This window comes from Rhinatrema bivittatum, unplaced genomic scaffold, assembly GCF_901001135.1.
Source record: "Rhinatrema bivittatum unplaced genomic scaffold, aRhiBiv1.1, whole genome shotgun sequence".
Taxonomy (NCBI): domain Eukaryota; kingdom Metazoa; phylum Chordata; class Amphibia; order Gymnophiona; family Rhinatrematidae; genus Rhinatrema; species Rhinatrema bivittatum.
Window position 1 is genome coordinate 17,265 of NW_021820859.1, and position 10,892 is coordinate 28,156.

The following is a 10,892-nucleotide window of genomic DNA, read 5'->3' on the forward strand; positions in this document are numbered from 1 at the left end:
CATCAGTTCAATGTGCACCGGGGGTGGCGGTCAAAGAAGCAAACAGAAATTTAGGAAACATTAGGAAAGACATAGAGAATGAAAAGGCGAATGTCTTAATGCCTCCGTAATGTACACAAGCGAGACCTCACTTGGAGTACTGAGTGCAACAACTGGTGGCCGCATCTCAGGAAAAATAGAGCTCCATTGCCAAAGGCACGGACAAGGGTGACCAAACTGAAAATGGCGATGGAATGGTTCCCCTCTGAGGAAAGGCTAAAGACGTTGGGGCTGTTTATTTAGGAGAAGGTGGGATACGATAGAGGTCTCTAAAATCATGGATCTTTATCTGCCCAGTCCTTACTTCATTTTTCAGCTGTTCTCTCCTTATTGCACCGAGGTCCATTTCTATCTGTCCCTATGAAATCTGGTATTCTGCCAATCTGTTGGCTCCTGTCACCATTGCCAAAAGTCTTCCAGTTTTCTATCACCCTCTCTGAGAGAAATTAAAGGGTTTTTTTTCCATAAGGTGTTCTATTGTCACCGAGCTTTCCTTTCTCAAGAAAAAGCCAACTGTTGCTACCACCACCACATACAATGCTGGGAAATAGCAACATGGAGAATGCGGGCATCGATCCCACTACCTCTCACATGCGAAGCGAGCGCTCTACCACTTGAGCTAATTCCCCAGTGGTGGTGAGTAAAGGTGGAAAATTAAGGCAGATACGTGGTTGGCGCTCAGCCTGCTGCTTTAGTCCAGGATGGAAAAGTCACTTTTCCAGATCCTAGTTCACTAGAAATGCAGTTCTGCTTGCCCTCTGAGGCCTCATTCTCACCATCCATCACTAGAAATGGTTCACATGTGAGCCTTTCGAAAGAAGAAGTAGTCAGATGTCCTCAGAAACATGCAGGCTTCCACACATAGTAGGAATGCCTTCTTCCAGACGGGGTGGATCTTTACCTACCTTGATGCTTTCATGCATGAACAACAGGTGTAAGTGCTAACCAAAATGCAAGCTTTTCCCAGTGGCTCTCCAGCAGAAAGCCCTCTCCTTCAAGCCCTCTAACTGCTGCAGGTTCTAGTCCTGCTTTGGAGAAATTGGGAAGGAGGCTGAAAGTGGGTACTAGTCAAGCTTTTGCTGGTAGGATAAAAAAAGTTTGTTTTAGCCAAAAGAACTTCTTTCAAAATTTGAAGAGAGGATCGGGAAATCAATATAGCAGAAAGCATAAGCGTTAGCAAGTTACATGTAAAACGTTGACGATTCGAGCTAAAATAGAATTTGAAAAGAAGCTGGCCTTAGAGGCAAAACCTCATCATTAAAACTTAAAAGAAATAAATGTATCCGAAGCAAGAAGCCTTTGAGGCAGTCGGTCGTACCGTTAGACGACCGAGGAGTTAAAGGGGCACCTGGCCATCGTGGAAAGACTGAACGATTTCTTTGATTCGCTCTTTCCTGAATAGGATGTTGGGGAGATACGCGTGTGGGAAGCTGTATTCAGTGGCGATGATTTAGAAGAATGGAAACGATCACGGTGAAGTTGGAAGTTGTAATAAGTCAGATTGACCAATTAAAGAGTAGCAAATCGCCTGCACCAGATGGACAAGTGCAAAGCTATGCACATGGCAGAAAATAGGTTCCTTATTAGGAATTACCAGCCAGGAAAAGGATATGGGCGTCATGGTGAGCAATACTGTGAAATCATCAGTTCAATGTGCACCGGGGGTGGCGGTCAAAGAAGCAAACAGAAATTTAGGAAACATTAGGAAAGACATAGAGAATGAAAAGGCGAATGTCTTAATGCCTCCGTAATGTACACAAGCGAGACCTCACTTGGAGTACTGAGTGCAACAACTGGTGGCCGCATCTCAGGAAAAATAGAGCTCCATTGCCAAAGGCACGGACAAGGGTGACCAAACTGAAAATGGCGATGGAATGGTTCCCCTCTGAGGAAAGGCTAAAGACGTTGGGGCTGTTTATTTAGGAGAAGGTGGGATACGATAGAGGTCTCTAAAATCATGGATCTTTATCTGCCCAGTCCTTACTTCATTTTTCAGCTGTTCTCTCCTTATTGCACCGAGGTCCATTTCTATCTGTCCCTATGAAATCTGGTATTCTGCCAATCTGTTGGCTCCTGTCACCATTGCCAAAAGTCTTCCAGTTTTCTATCACCCTCTCTGAGAGAAATTAAAGGGTTTTTTTTCCATAAGGTGTTCTATTGTCACCGAGCTTTCCTTTCTCAAGAAAAAGCCAACTGCTGCTACCACCACCACATACAATGCTGGGAAATAGCAACATGGAGAATGCGGGCATCGATCCCACTACCTCTCACATGCGAAGCGAGCGCTCTACCACTTGAGCTAATTCCCCAGTGGTGGTGAGTAAAGGTGGAAAATTAAGGCAGATACGTGGTTGGCGCTCAGCCTGCTGCTTTAGTCCAGGATGGAAAAGTCACTTTTCCAGATCCTAGTTCACTAGAAATGCAGTTCTGCTTGCCCTCTGAGGCCTCATTCTCACCATCCATCACTAGAAATGGTTCACATGTGAGCCTTTCGAAAGAAGAAGTAGTCAGATGTCCTCAGAAACATGCAGGCTTCCACACATAGTAGGAATGCCTTCTTCCAGACGGGGTTGATCTTTACCTACCTTGATGCTTTCATGCATGAACAACAGGTGTAAGGGCTAACCAAACTGCAAGCTTTTCCCAGTGGCTCTCCAGCAGAAAGCACTCTCCTACAAGCCCTCTAACTGCCGCAGGTTCTAGTCCTGCTTTGGAGAAATTGGGAAGGAGGCTGAAAGTGGGTACTAGTCAAGCTTTTGCTGGTAGGATAAAAAAAGTTTGTTTTAGCCAAAAGAACTTCTTTCAAAATTTGAAGAGAGGATCGGGAAATCAATATAGCAGAAAGCATAAGCGTTAGCAAGTTACATGTAAAACGTTGACGATTCGAGCTAAAATAGAATTTGAAAAGAAGCTGGCCTTAGAGGCAAAACCTCATCATTAAAACTTAAAAGAAATAAATGTATCCGAAGCAAGAAGCCTGTGAGGCAGTCGGTCGTACCGTTAGACGACCGAGGAGTTAAAGGGGCACCTGGCCATCGTGGAAAGACTGAACGATTTCTTTGATTCGCTCTTTCCTGAATAGGATGTTGGGGAGATACGCGTGTGGGAAGCTGTATTCAGTGGCGATGATTTAGAAGAATGGAAACGATCACGGTGAAGTTGGAAGTTGTAATAAGTCAGATTGACCAATTAAAGAGTAGCAAATCGCCTGCACCAGATGGACAAGTGCAAAGCTATGCACATGGCAGAAAATAGGTTCCTTATTAGGAATTACCAGCCAGGAAAAGGATATGGGCGTCATGGTGAGCAATACTGTGAAATCATCAGTTCAATGTGCACCGGGGGTGGCGGTCAAAGAAGCAAACAGAAATTTAGGAAACATTAGGAAAGACATAGAGAATGAAAAGGCGAATGTCTTAATGCCTCCGTAATGTACACGAGCGAGACCTCACTTGGAGTACTGAGTGCAACATCTGGTGGCCGCATCTCAGGAAAAATAGAGCTCCATTGCCAAAGGCACGGACAAGGGTGACCAAGCTGAAAATGGCGATGTAATGGTTCCCCTCTGAGGAAAGGCTAAAGACGTTGGGGCTGTTTATTTAGGAGAAGGTGGGATACGATAGAGGTCTCTAAAATCATGGATCTTTATCTGCCCAGTCCTTACTTCATTTTTCAGCTGTTCTCTCCTTATTGCACCGAGGTCCATTTCTATCTGTCCCTATGAAATCTGGTATTCTGCCAATCTGTTGGCTCCTGTCACCATTGCCAAAAGTCTTCCAGTTTTCTATCACCCTCTCTGAGAGAAATTAAAGGGTTTTTTTTCCATAAGGTGTTCTATTGTCACCGAGCTTTCCTTTCTCAAGAAAAAGCCAACTGCTGCTACCACCACCACATACAATGCTGGGAAATAGCAACATGGAGAATGCGGGCATCGATCCCACTACCTCTCACATGCGAAGCGAGCGCTCTACCACTTGAGCTAATTCCCCAGTGGTGGTGAGTAAAGGTGGAAAATTAAGGCAGATACGTGGTTGGCGCTCAGCCTGCTGCTTTAGTCCAGGATGGAAAAGTCACTTTTCCAGATCCTAGTTCACTAGAAATGCAGTTCTGCTTGCCCTCTGAGGCCTCATTCTCACCATCCATCACTAGAAATGGTTCACATGTGAGCCTTTCGAAAGAAGAAGTAGTCAGATGTCCTCAGAAACATGCAGGCTTCCACACATAGTAGGAATGCCTTCTTCCAGACGGGGTTGATCTTTTCCTACCTTGATGCTTTCATGCATGAACAACAGGTGTAAGTGCTAACCAAAATGCAAGCTTTTCCCAGTGGCTCTCCAGCAGAAAGCCCTCTCCTACAAGCCCTCTAACTGCCGCAGGTTCTAGTCCTGCTTTGGAGAAATTGGGAAGGAGGCTGAAAGTGGGTACTAGTCAAGCTTTTGCTGGTAGGATAAAAAAAGTTTGTTTTAGCCAAAAGAACTTCTTTCAAAATTTGAAGAGAGGATCGGGAAATCAATATAGCAGAAAGCATAAGCGTTAGCAAGTTACATGTAAAACGTTGACGATTCGAGCTAAAATAGAATTTGAAAAGAAGCTGGCCTTAGAGGCAAAACCTCATCATTAAAACTTAAAAGAAATAAATGTATCCGAAGCAAGAAGCCTTTGAGGCAGTCGGTCGTACCGTTAGATGACCGAGGAGTTAAAGGGGCACCTGGCCATCGTGGAAAGACTGAACGATTTCTTTGATTCGCTCTTTCCTGAATAGGATGTTGGGGAGATACGCGTGTGGGAAGCTGTATTCAGTGGCGATGATTTAGAAGAATGGAAACGATCACGGTGAAGTTGGAAGTTGTAATAAGTCAGATTGACCAATTAAAGAGTAGCAAATCGCCTGCACCAGATGGACAAGTGCAAAGCTATGCACATGGCAGAAAATAGGTTCCTTATTAGGAATTACCAGCCAGGAAAAGGATATGGGCGTCATGGTGAGCAATACTGTGAAATCATCAGTTCAATGTGCACCGGGGGTGGCGGTCAAAGAAGCAAACAGAAATTTAGGAAACATTAGGAAAGACATAGAGAATGAAAAGGCGAATGTCTTAATGCCTCCGTAATGTACACGAGCGAGACCTCACTTGGAGTACTGAGTGCAACATCTGGTGGCCGCATCTCAGGAAAAATAGAGCTCCATTGCCAAAGGCACGGACAAGGGTGACCAAGCTGAAAATGGCGATGTAATGGTTCCCCTCTGAGGAAAGGCTAAAGACGTTGGGGCTGTTTATTTAGGAGAAGGTGGGATACGATAGAGGTCTCTAAAATCATGGATCTTTATCTGCCCAGTCCTTACTTCATTTTTCAGCTGTTCTCTCCTTATTGCACCGAGGTCCATTTCTATCTGTCCCTATGAAATCTGGTATTCTGCCAATCTGTTGGCTCCTGTCACCATTGCCAAAAGTCTTCCAGTTTTCTATCACCCTCTCTGAGAGAAATTAAAGGGTTTTTTTTCCATAAGGTGTTCTATTGTCACCGAGCTTTCCTTTCTCAAGAAAAAGCCAACTGCTGCTACCACCACCACATACAATGCTGGGAAATAGCAACATGGAGAATGCGGGCATCGATCCCACTACCTCTCACATGCGAAGCGAGCGCTCTACCACTTGAGCTAATTCCCCAGTGGTGGTGAGTAAAGGTGGAAAATTAAGGCAGATACGTGGTTGGCGCTCAGCCTGCTGCTTTAGTCCAGGATGGAAAAGTCACTTTTCCAGATCCTAGTTCACTAGAAATGCAGTTCTGCTTGCCCTCTGAGGCCTCATTCTCACCATCCATCACTAGAAATGGTTCACATGTGAGCCTTTCGAAAGAAGAAGTAGTCAGATGTCCTCAGAAACATGCAGGCTTCCACACATAGTAGGAATGCCTTCTTCCAGACGGGGTTGATCTTTACCTACCTTGATGCTTTCATGCATGAACAACAGGTGTAAGTGCTAACCAAAATGCAAGCTTTTCCCAGTGGCTCTCTAGCAGAAAGCCCTCTCCTTCAAGCCCTCTAACTGCTGCAGGTTCTAGTCCTGCTTTGGAGAAATTGGGAAGGAGGCTGAAAGTGGGTACTAGTCAAGCTTTTGCTGGTAGGATAAAAAAAGTTTGTTTTAGCCAAAAGAACTTCTTTCAAAATTTGAAGAGAGGATCGGGAAATCAATATAGCAGAAAGCATAAGCGTTAGCAAGTTACATGTAAAACGTTGACGATTCGAGCTAAAATAGAATTTGAAAAGAAGCTGGCCTTAGAGGCAAAACCTCATCATTAAAACTTAAAAGAAATAAATGTATCCGAAGCAAGAAGCCTGTGAGGCAGTCGGTCGTACCGTTAGATGACCGAGGAGTTAAAGGGGCACCTGGCCGTCGTGGAAAGACTGAACGATTTCTTTGATTCGCTCTTTCCTGAATAGGATGTTGGGGAGATACGCGTGTGGGAAGCTGTATTCAGTGGCGATGATTTAGAAGAATGGAAACGATCACGGTGAAGTTGGAAGTTGTAATAAGTCAGATTGACCAATTAAAGAGTAGCAAATCGCCTGCACCAGATGGACAAGTGCAAAGCTATGCACATGGCAGAAAATAGGTTCCTTATTAGGAATTACCAGCCAGGAAAAGGATATGGGCGTCATGGTGAGCAATACTGTGAAATCATCAGTTCAATGTGCACCGGGGGTGGCGGTCAAAGAAGCAAACAGAAATTTAGGAAACATTAGGAAAGACATAGAGAATGAAAAGGCGAATGTCTTAATGCCTCCGTAATGTACACGAGCGAGACCTCACTTGGAGTACTGAGTGCAACATCTGGTGGCCGCATCTCAGGAAAAATAGAGCTCCATTGCCAAAGGCACGGACAAGGGTGACCAAGCTGAAAATGGCGATGTAATGGTTCCCCTCTGAGGAAAGGCTAAAGACGTTGGGGCTGTTTATTTAGGAGAAGGTGGGATACGATAGAGGTCTCTAAAATCATGGATCTTTATCTGCCCAGTCCTTACTTCATTTTTCAGCTGTTCTCTCCTTATTGCACCGAGGTCCATTTCTATCTGTCCCTATGAAATCTGGTATTCTGCCAATCTGTTGGCTCCTGTCACCATTGCCAAAAGTCTTCCAGTTTTCTATCACCCTCTCTGAGAGAAATTAAAGGGTTTTTTTTCCATAAGGTGTTCTATTGTCACCGAGCTTTCCTTTCTCAAGAAAAAGCCAACTGCTGCTACCACCACCACATACAATGCTGGGAAATAGCAACATGGAGAATGCGGGCATCGATCCCACTACCTCTCACATGCGAAGCGAGCGCTCTACCACTTGAGCTAATTCCCCAGTGGTGGTGAGTAAAGGTGGAAAATTAAGGCAGATACGTGGTTGGCGCTCAGCCTGCTGCTTTAGTCCAGGATGGAAAAGTCACTTTTCCAGATCCTAGTTCACTAGAAATGCAGTTCTGCTTGCCCTCTGAGGCCTCATTCTCACCATCCATCACTAGAAATGGTTCACATGTGAGCCTTTCGAAAGAAGAAGTAGTCAGATGTCCTCAGAAACATGCAGGCTTCCACACATAGTAGGAATGCCTTCTTCCAGACGGGGTTGATCTTTACCTACCTTGATGCTTTCATGCATGAACAACAGGTGTAAGTGCTAACCAAACTGCAAGCTTTTCCCAGTGGCTCTCCAGCAGAAAGCACTCTCCTACAAGCCCTCTAACTGCCGCAGGTTCTAGTCCTGCTTTGGAGAAATTGGGAAGGAGGCTGAAAGTGGGTACTAGTCAAGCTTTTGCTGGTAGGATAAAAAAAGTTTGTTTTAGCCAAAAGAACTTCTTTCAAAATTTGAAGAGAGGATCGGGAAATCAATATAGCAGAAAGCATAAGCGTTAGCAAGTTACATGTAAAACGTTGACGATTCGAGCTAAAATAGAATTTGAAAAGAAGCTGGCCTTAGAGGCAAAACCTCATCATTAAAACTTAAAAGAAATAAATGTATCCGAAGCAAGAAGCCTTTGAGGCAGTCGGTCGTACCGTTAGACGACCGAGGAGTTAAAGGGGCACCTGGCCATCGTGGAAAGACTGAACGATTTCTTTGATTCGCTCTTTCCTGAATAGGATGTTGGGGAGATACGCGTGTGGGAAGCTGTATTCAGTGGCGATGATTTAGAAGAATGGAAACGATCACGGTGAAGTTGGAAGTTGTAATAAGTCAGATTGACCAATTAAAGAGTAGCAAATCGCCTGCACCAGATGGACAAGTGCAAAGCTATGCACATGGCAGAAAATAGGTTCCTTATTAGGAATTACCAGCCAGGAAAAGGATATGGGCGTCATGGTGAGCAATACTGTGAAATCATCAGTTCAATGTGCACCGGGGGTGGCGGTCAAAGAAGCAAACAGAAATTTAGGAAACATTAGGAAAGACATAGAGAATGAAAAGGCGAATGTCTTAATGCCTCCGTAATGTACACAAGCGAGACCTCACTTGGAGTACTGAGTGCAACAACTGGTGGCCGCATCTCAGGAAAAATAGAGCTCCATTGCCAAAGGCACGGACAAGGGTGACCAAGCTGAAAATGGCGATGTAATGGTTCCCCTCTGAGGAAAGGCTAAAGACGTTGGGGCTGTTTATTTAGGAGAAGGTGGGATACGATAGAGGTCTCTAAAATCATGGATCTTTATCTGCCCAGTCCTTACTTCATTTTTCAGCTGTTCTCTCCTTATTGCACCGAGGTCCATTTCTATCTGTCCCTATGAAATCTGGTATTCTGCCAATCTGTTGGCTCCTGTCACCATTGCCAAAAGTCTTCCAGTTTTCTATCACCCTCTCTGAGAGAAATTAAAGGGTTTTTTTTCCATAAGGTGTTCTATTGTCACCGAGCTTTCCTTTCTCAAGAAAAAGCCAACTGCTGCTACCACCACCACATACAATGCTGGGAAATAGCAACATGGAGAATGCGGGCATCGATCCCACTACCTCTCACATGCGAAGCGAGCGCTCTACCACTTGAGCTAATTCCCCAGTGGTGGTGAGTAAAGGTGGAAAATTAAGGCAGATACGTGGTTGGCGCTCAGCCTGCTGCTTTAGTCCAGGATGGAAAAGTCACTTTTCCAGATCCTAGTTCACTAGAAATGCAGTTCTGCTTGCCCTCTGAGGCCTCATTCTCACCATCCATCACTAGAAATGGTTCACATGTGAGCCTTTCGAAAGAAGAAGTAGTCAGATGTCCTCAGAAACATGCAGGCTTCCACACATAGTAGGAATGCCTTCTTCCAGACGGGGTTGATCTTTACCTACCTTGATGCTTTCATGCATGAACAACAGGTGTAAGTGCTAACCAAAATGCAAGCTTTTCCCAGTGGCTCTCCAGCAGAAAGCCCTCTCCTACAAGCCCTCTAACTGCCGCAGGTTCTAGTCCTGCTTTGGAGAAATTGGGAAGGAGGCTGAAAGTGGGTACTAGTCAAGCTTTTGCTGGTAGGATAAAAAAAGTTTGTTTTAGCCAAAATAACTTCTTTCAAAATTTGAAGAGAGGATCGGGAAATCAATATAGCAGAAAGCATAAGCGTTAGCAAGTTACATGTAAAACGTTGACGATTCGAGCTAAAATAGAATTTGAAAAGAAGCTGGCCTTAGAGGCAAAACCTCATCATTAAAACTTAAAAGAAATAAATGTATCCGAAGCAAGAAGCCTTTGAGGCAGTCGGTCGTACCGTTAGATGACCGAGGAGTTAAAGGGGCACCTGGCCATCGTGGAAAGACTGAACGATTTCTTTGATTCGCTCTTTCCTGAATAGGATGTTGGGGAGATACGCGTGTGGGAAGCTGTATTCAGTGGCGATGATTTAGAAGAATGGAAACGATCACGGTGAAGTTGGAAGTTGTAATAAGTCAGATTGACCAATTAAAGAGTAGCAAATCGCCTGCACCAGATGGACAAGTGCAAAGCTATGCACATGGCAGAAAATAGGTTCCTTATTAGGAATTACCAGCCAGGAAAAGGATATGGGCGTCATGGTGAGCAATACTGTGAAATCATCAGTTCAATGTGCACCGGGGGTGGCGGTCAAAGAAGCAAACAGAAATTTAGGAAACATTAGGAAAGACATAGAGAATGAAAAGGCGAATGTCTTAATGCCTCCGTAATGTACACAAGCGAGACCTCACTTGGAGTACTGAGTGCAACATCTGGTGGCCGCATCTCAGGAAAAATAGAGCTCCATTGCCAAAGGCACGGACAAGGGTGACCAAGCTGAAAATGGCGATGTAATGGTTCCCCTCTGAGGAAAGGCTAAAGACGTTGGGGCTGTTTATTTAGGAGAAGGTGGGATACGATAGAGGTCTCTAAAATCATGGATCTTTATCTGCCCAGTCTTTACTTCATTTTTCAGCTGTTCTCTCCTTATTGCACCGAGGTCCATTTCTATCTGTCCCTATGAAATCTGGTATTCTGCCAATCTGTTGGCTCCTGTCACCATTGCCAAAAGTCTTCCAGTTTTCTATCACCCTCTCTGAGAGAAATTAAAGGGTTTTTTTTCCATAAGGTGTTCTATTGTCACCGAGCTTTCCTTTCTCAAGAAAAAGCCAACTGCTGCTACCACCACCACATACAATGCTGGGAAATAGCAACATGGAGAATGCGGGCATCGATCCCACTACCTCTCACATGCGAAGCGAGCGCTCTACCACTTGAGCTAATTCCCCAGTGGTGGTGAGTAAAGGTGGAAAATTAAGGCAGATACGTGGTTGGCGCTCAGCCTGCTGCTTTAGTCCAGGATGGAAAAGTCACTTTTCCAGATCCTAGTTCACTAGAAATGCAGTTCTGCTTGCCCTCTGAGGCCTCATTTC

General features: G+C 44.7%; 7 non-coding genes across 7 annotated transcripts; all 7 read right to left on the reverse strand.

Annotated features, from left to right (window-relative positions):
* Positions 1–595: 595 nt before the first annotated feature.
* On the reverse strand, positions 596–668 carry TRNAA-CGC. Its single transcript has one exon. It is a non-coding gene; the product is annotated as a tRNA-Ala (tRNA).
* A 1,607-nt stretch (positions 669–2,275) lies between these two features.
* TRNAA-CGC lies at positions 2,276–2,348 on the reverse strand. The gene has a single exon. It is a non-coding gene; the product is annotated as a tRNA-Ala (tRNA).
* Positions 2,349–3,955: 1,607 nt separating this feature from the next.
* Positions 3,956–4,028, reverse strand: TRNAA-CGC. The gene has a single exon. It is a non-coding gene; the product is annotated as a tRNA-Ala (tRNA).
* A 1,607-nt stretch (positions 4,029–5,635) lies between these two features.
* Positions 5,636–5,708, reverse strand: TRNAA-CGC. The gene has a single exon. It is a non-coding gene; the product is annotated as a tRNA-Ala (tRNA).
* A 1,607-nt stretch (positions 5,709–7,315) lies between these two features.
* On the reverse strand, positions 7,316–7,388 carry TRNAA-CGC. The gene has a single exon. It is a non-coding gene; the product is annotated as a tRNA-Ala (tRNA).
* Positions 7,389–8,995: 1,607 nt separating this feature from the next.
* TRNAA-CGC lies at positions 8,996–9,068 on the reverse strand. The gene has a single exon. It is a non-coding gene; the product is annotated as a tRNA-Ala (tRNA).
* Positions 9,069–10,675: 1,607 nt separating this feature from the next.
* Positions 10,676–10,748, reverse strand: TRNAA-CGC. The gene has a single exon. It is a non-coding gene; the product is annotated as a tRNA-Ala (tRNA).
* Between the last annotated feature and the right edge of the window lie 144 nt (positions 10,749–10,892).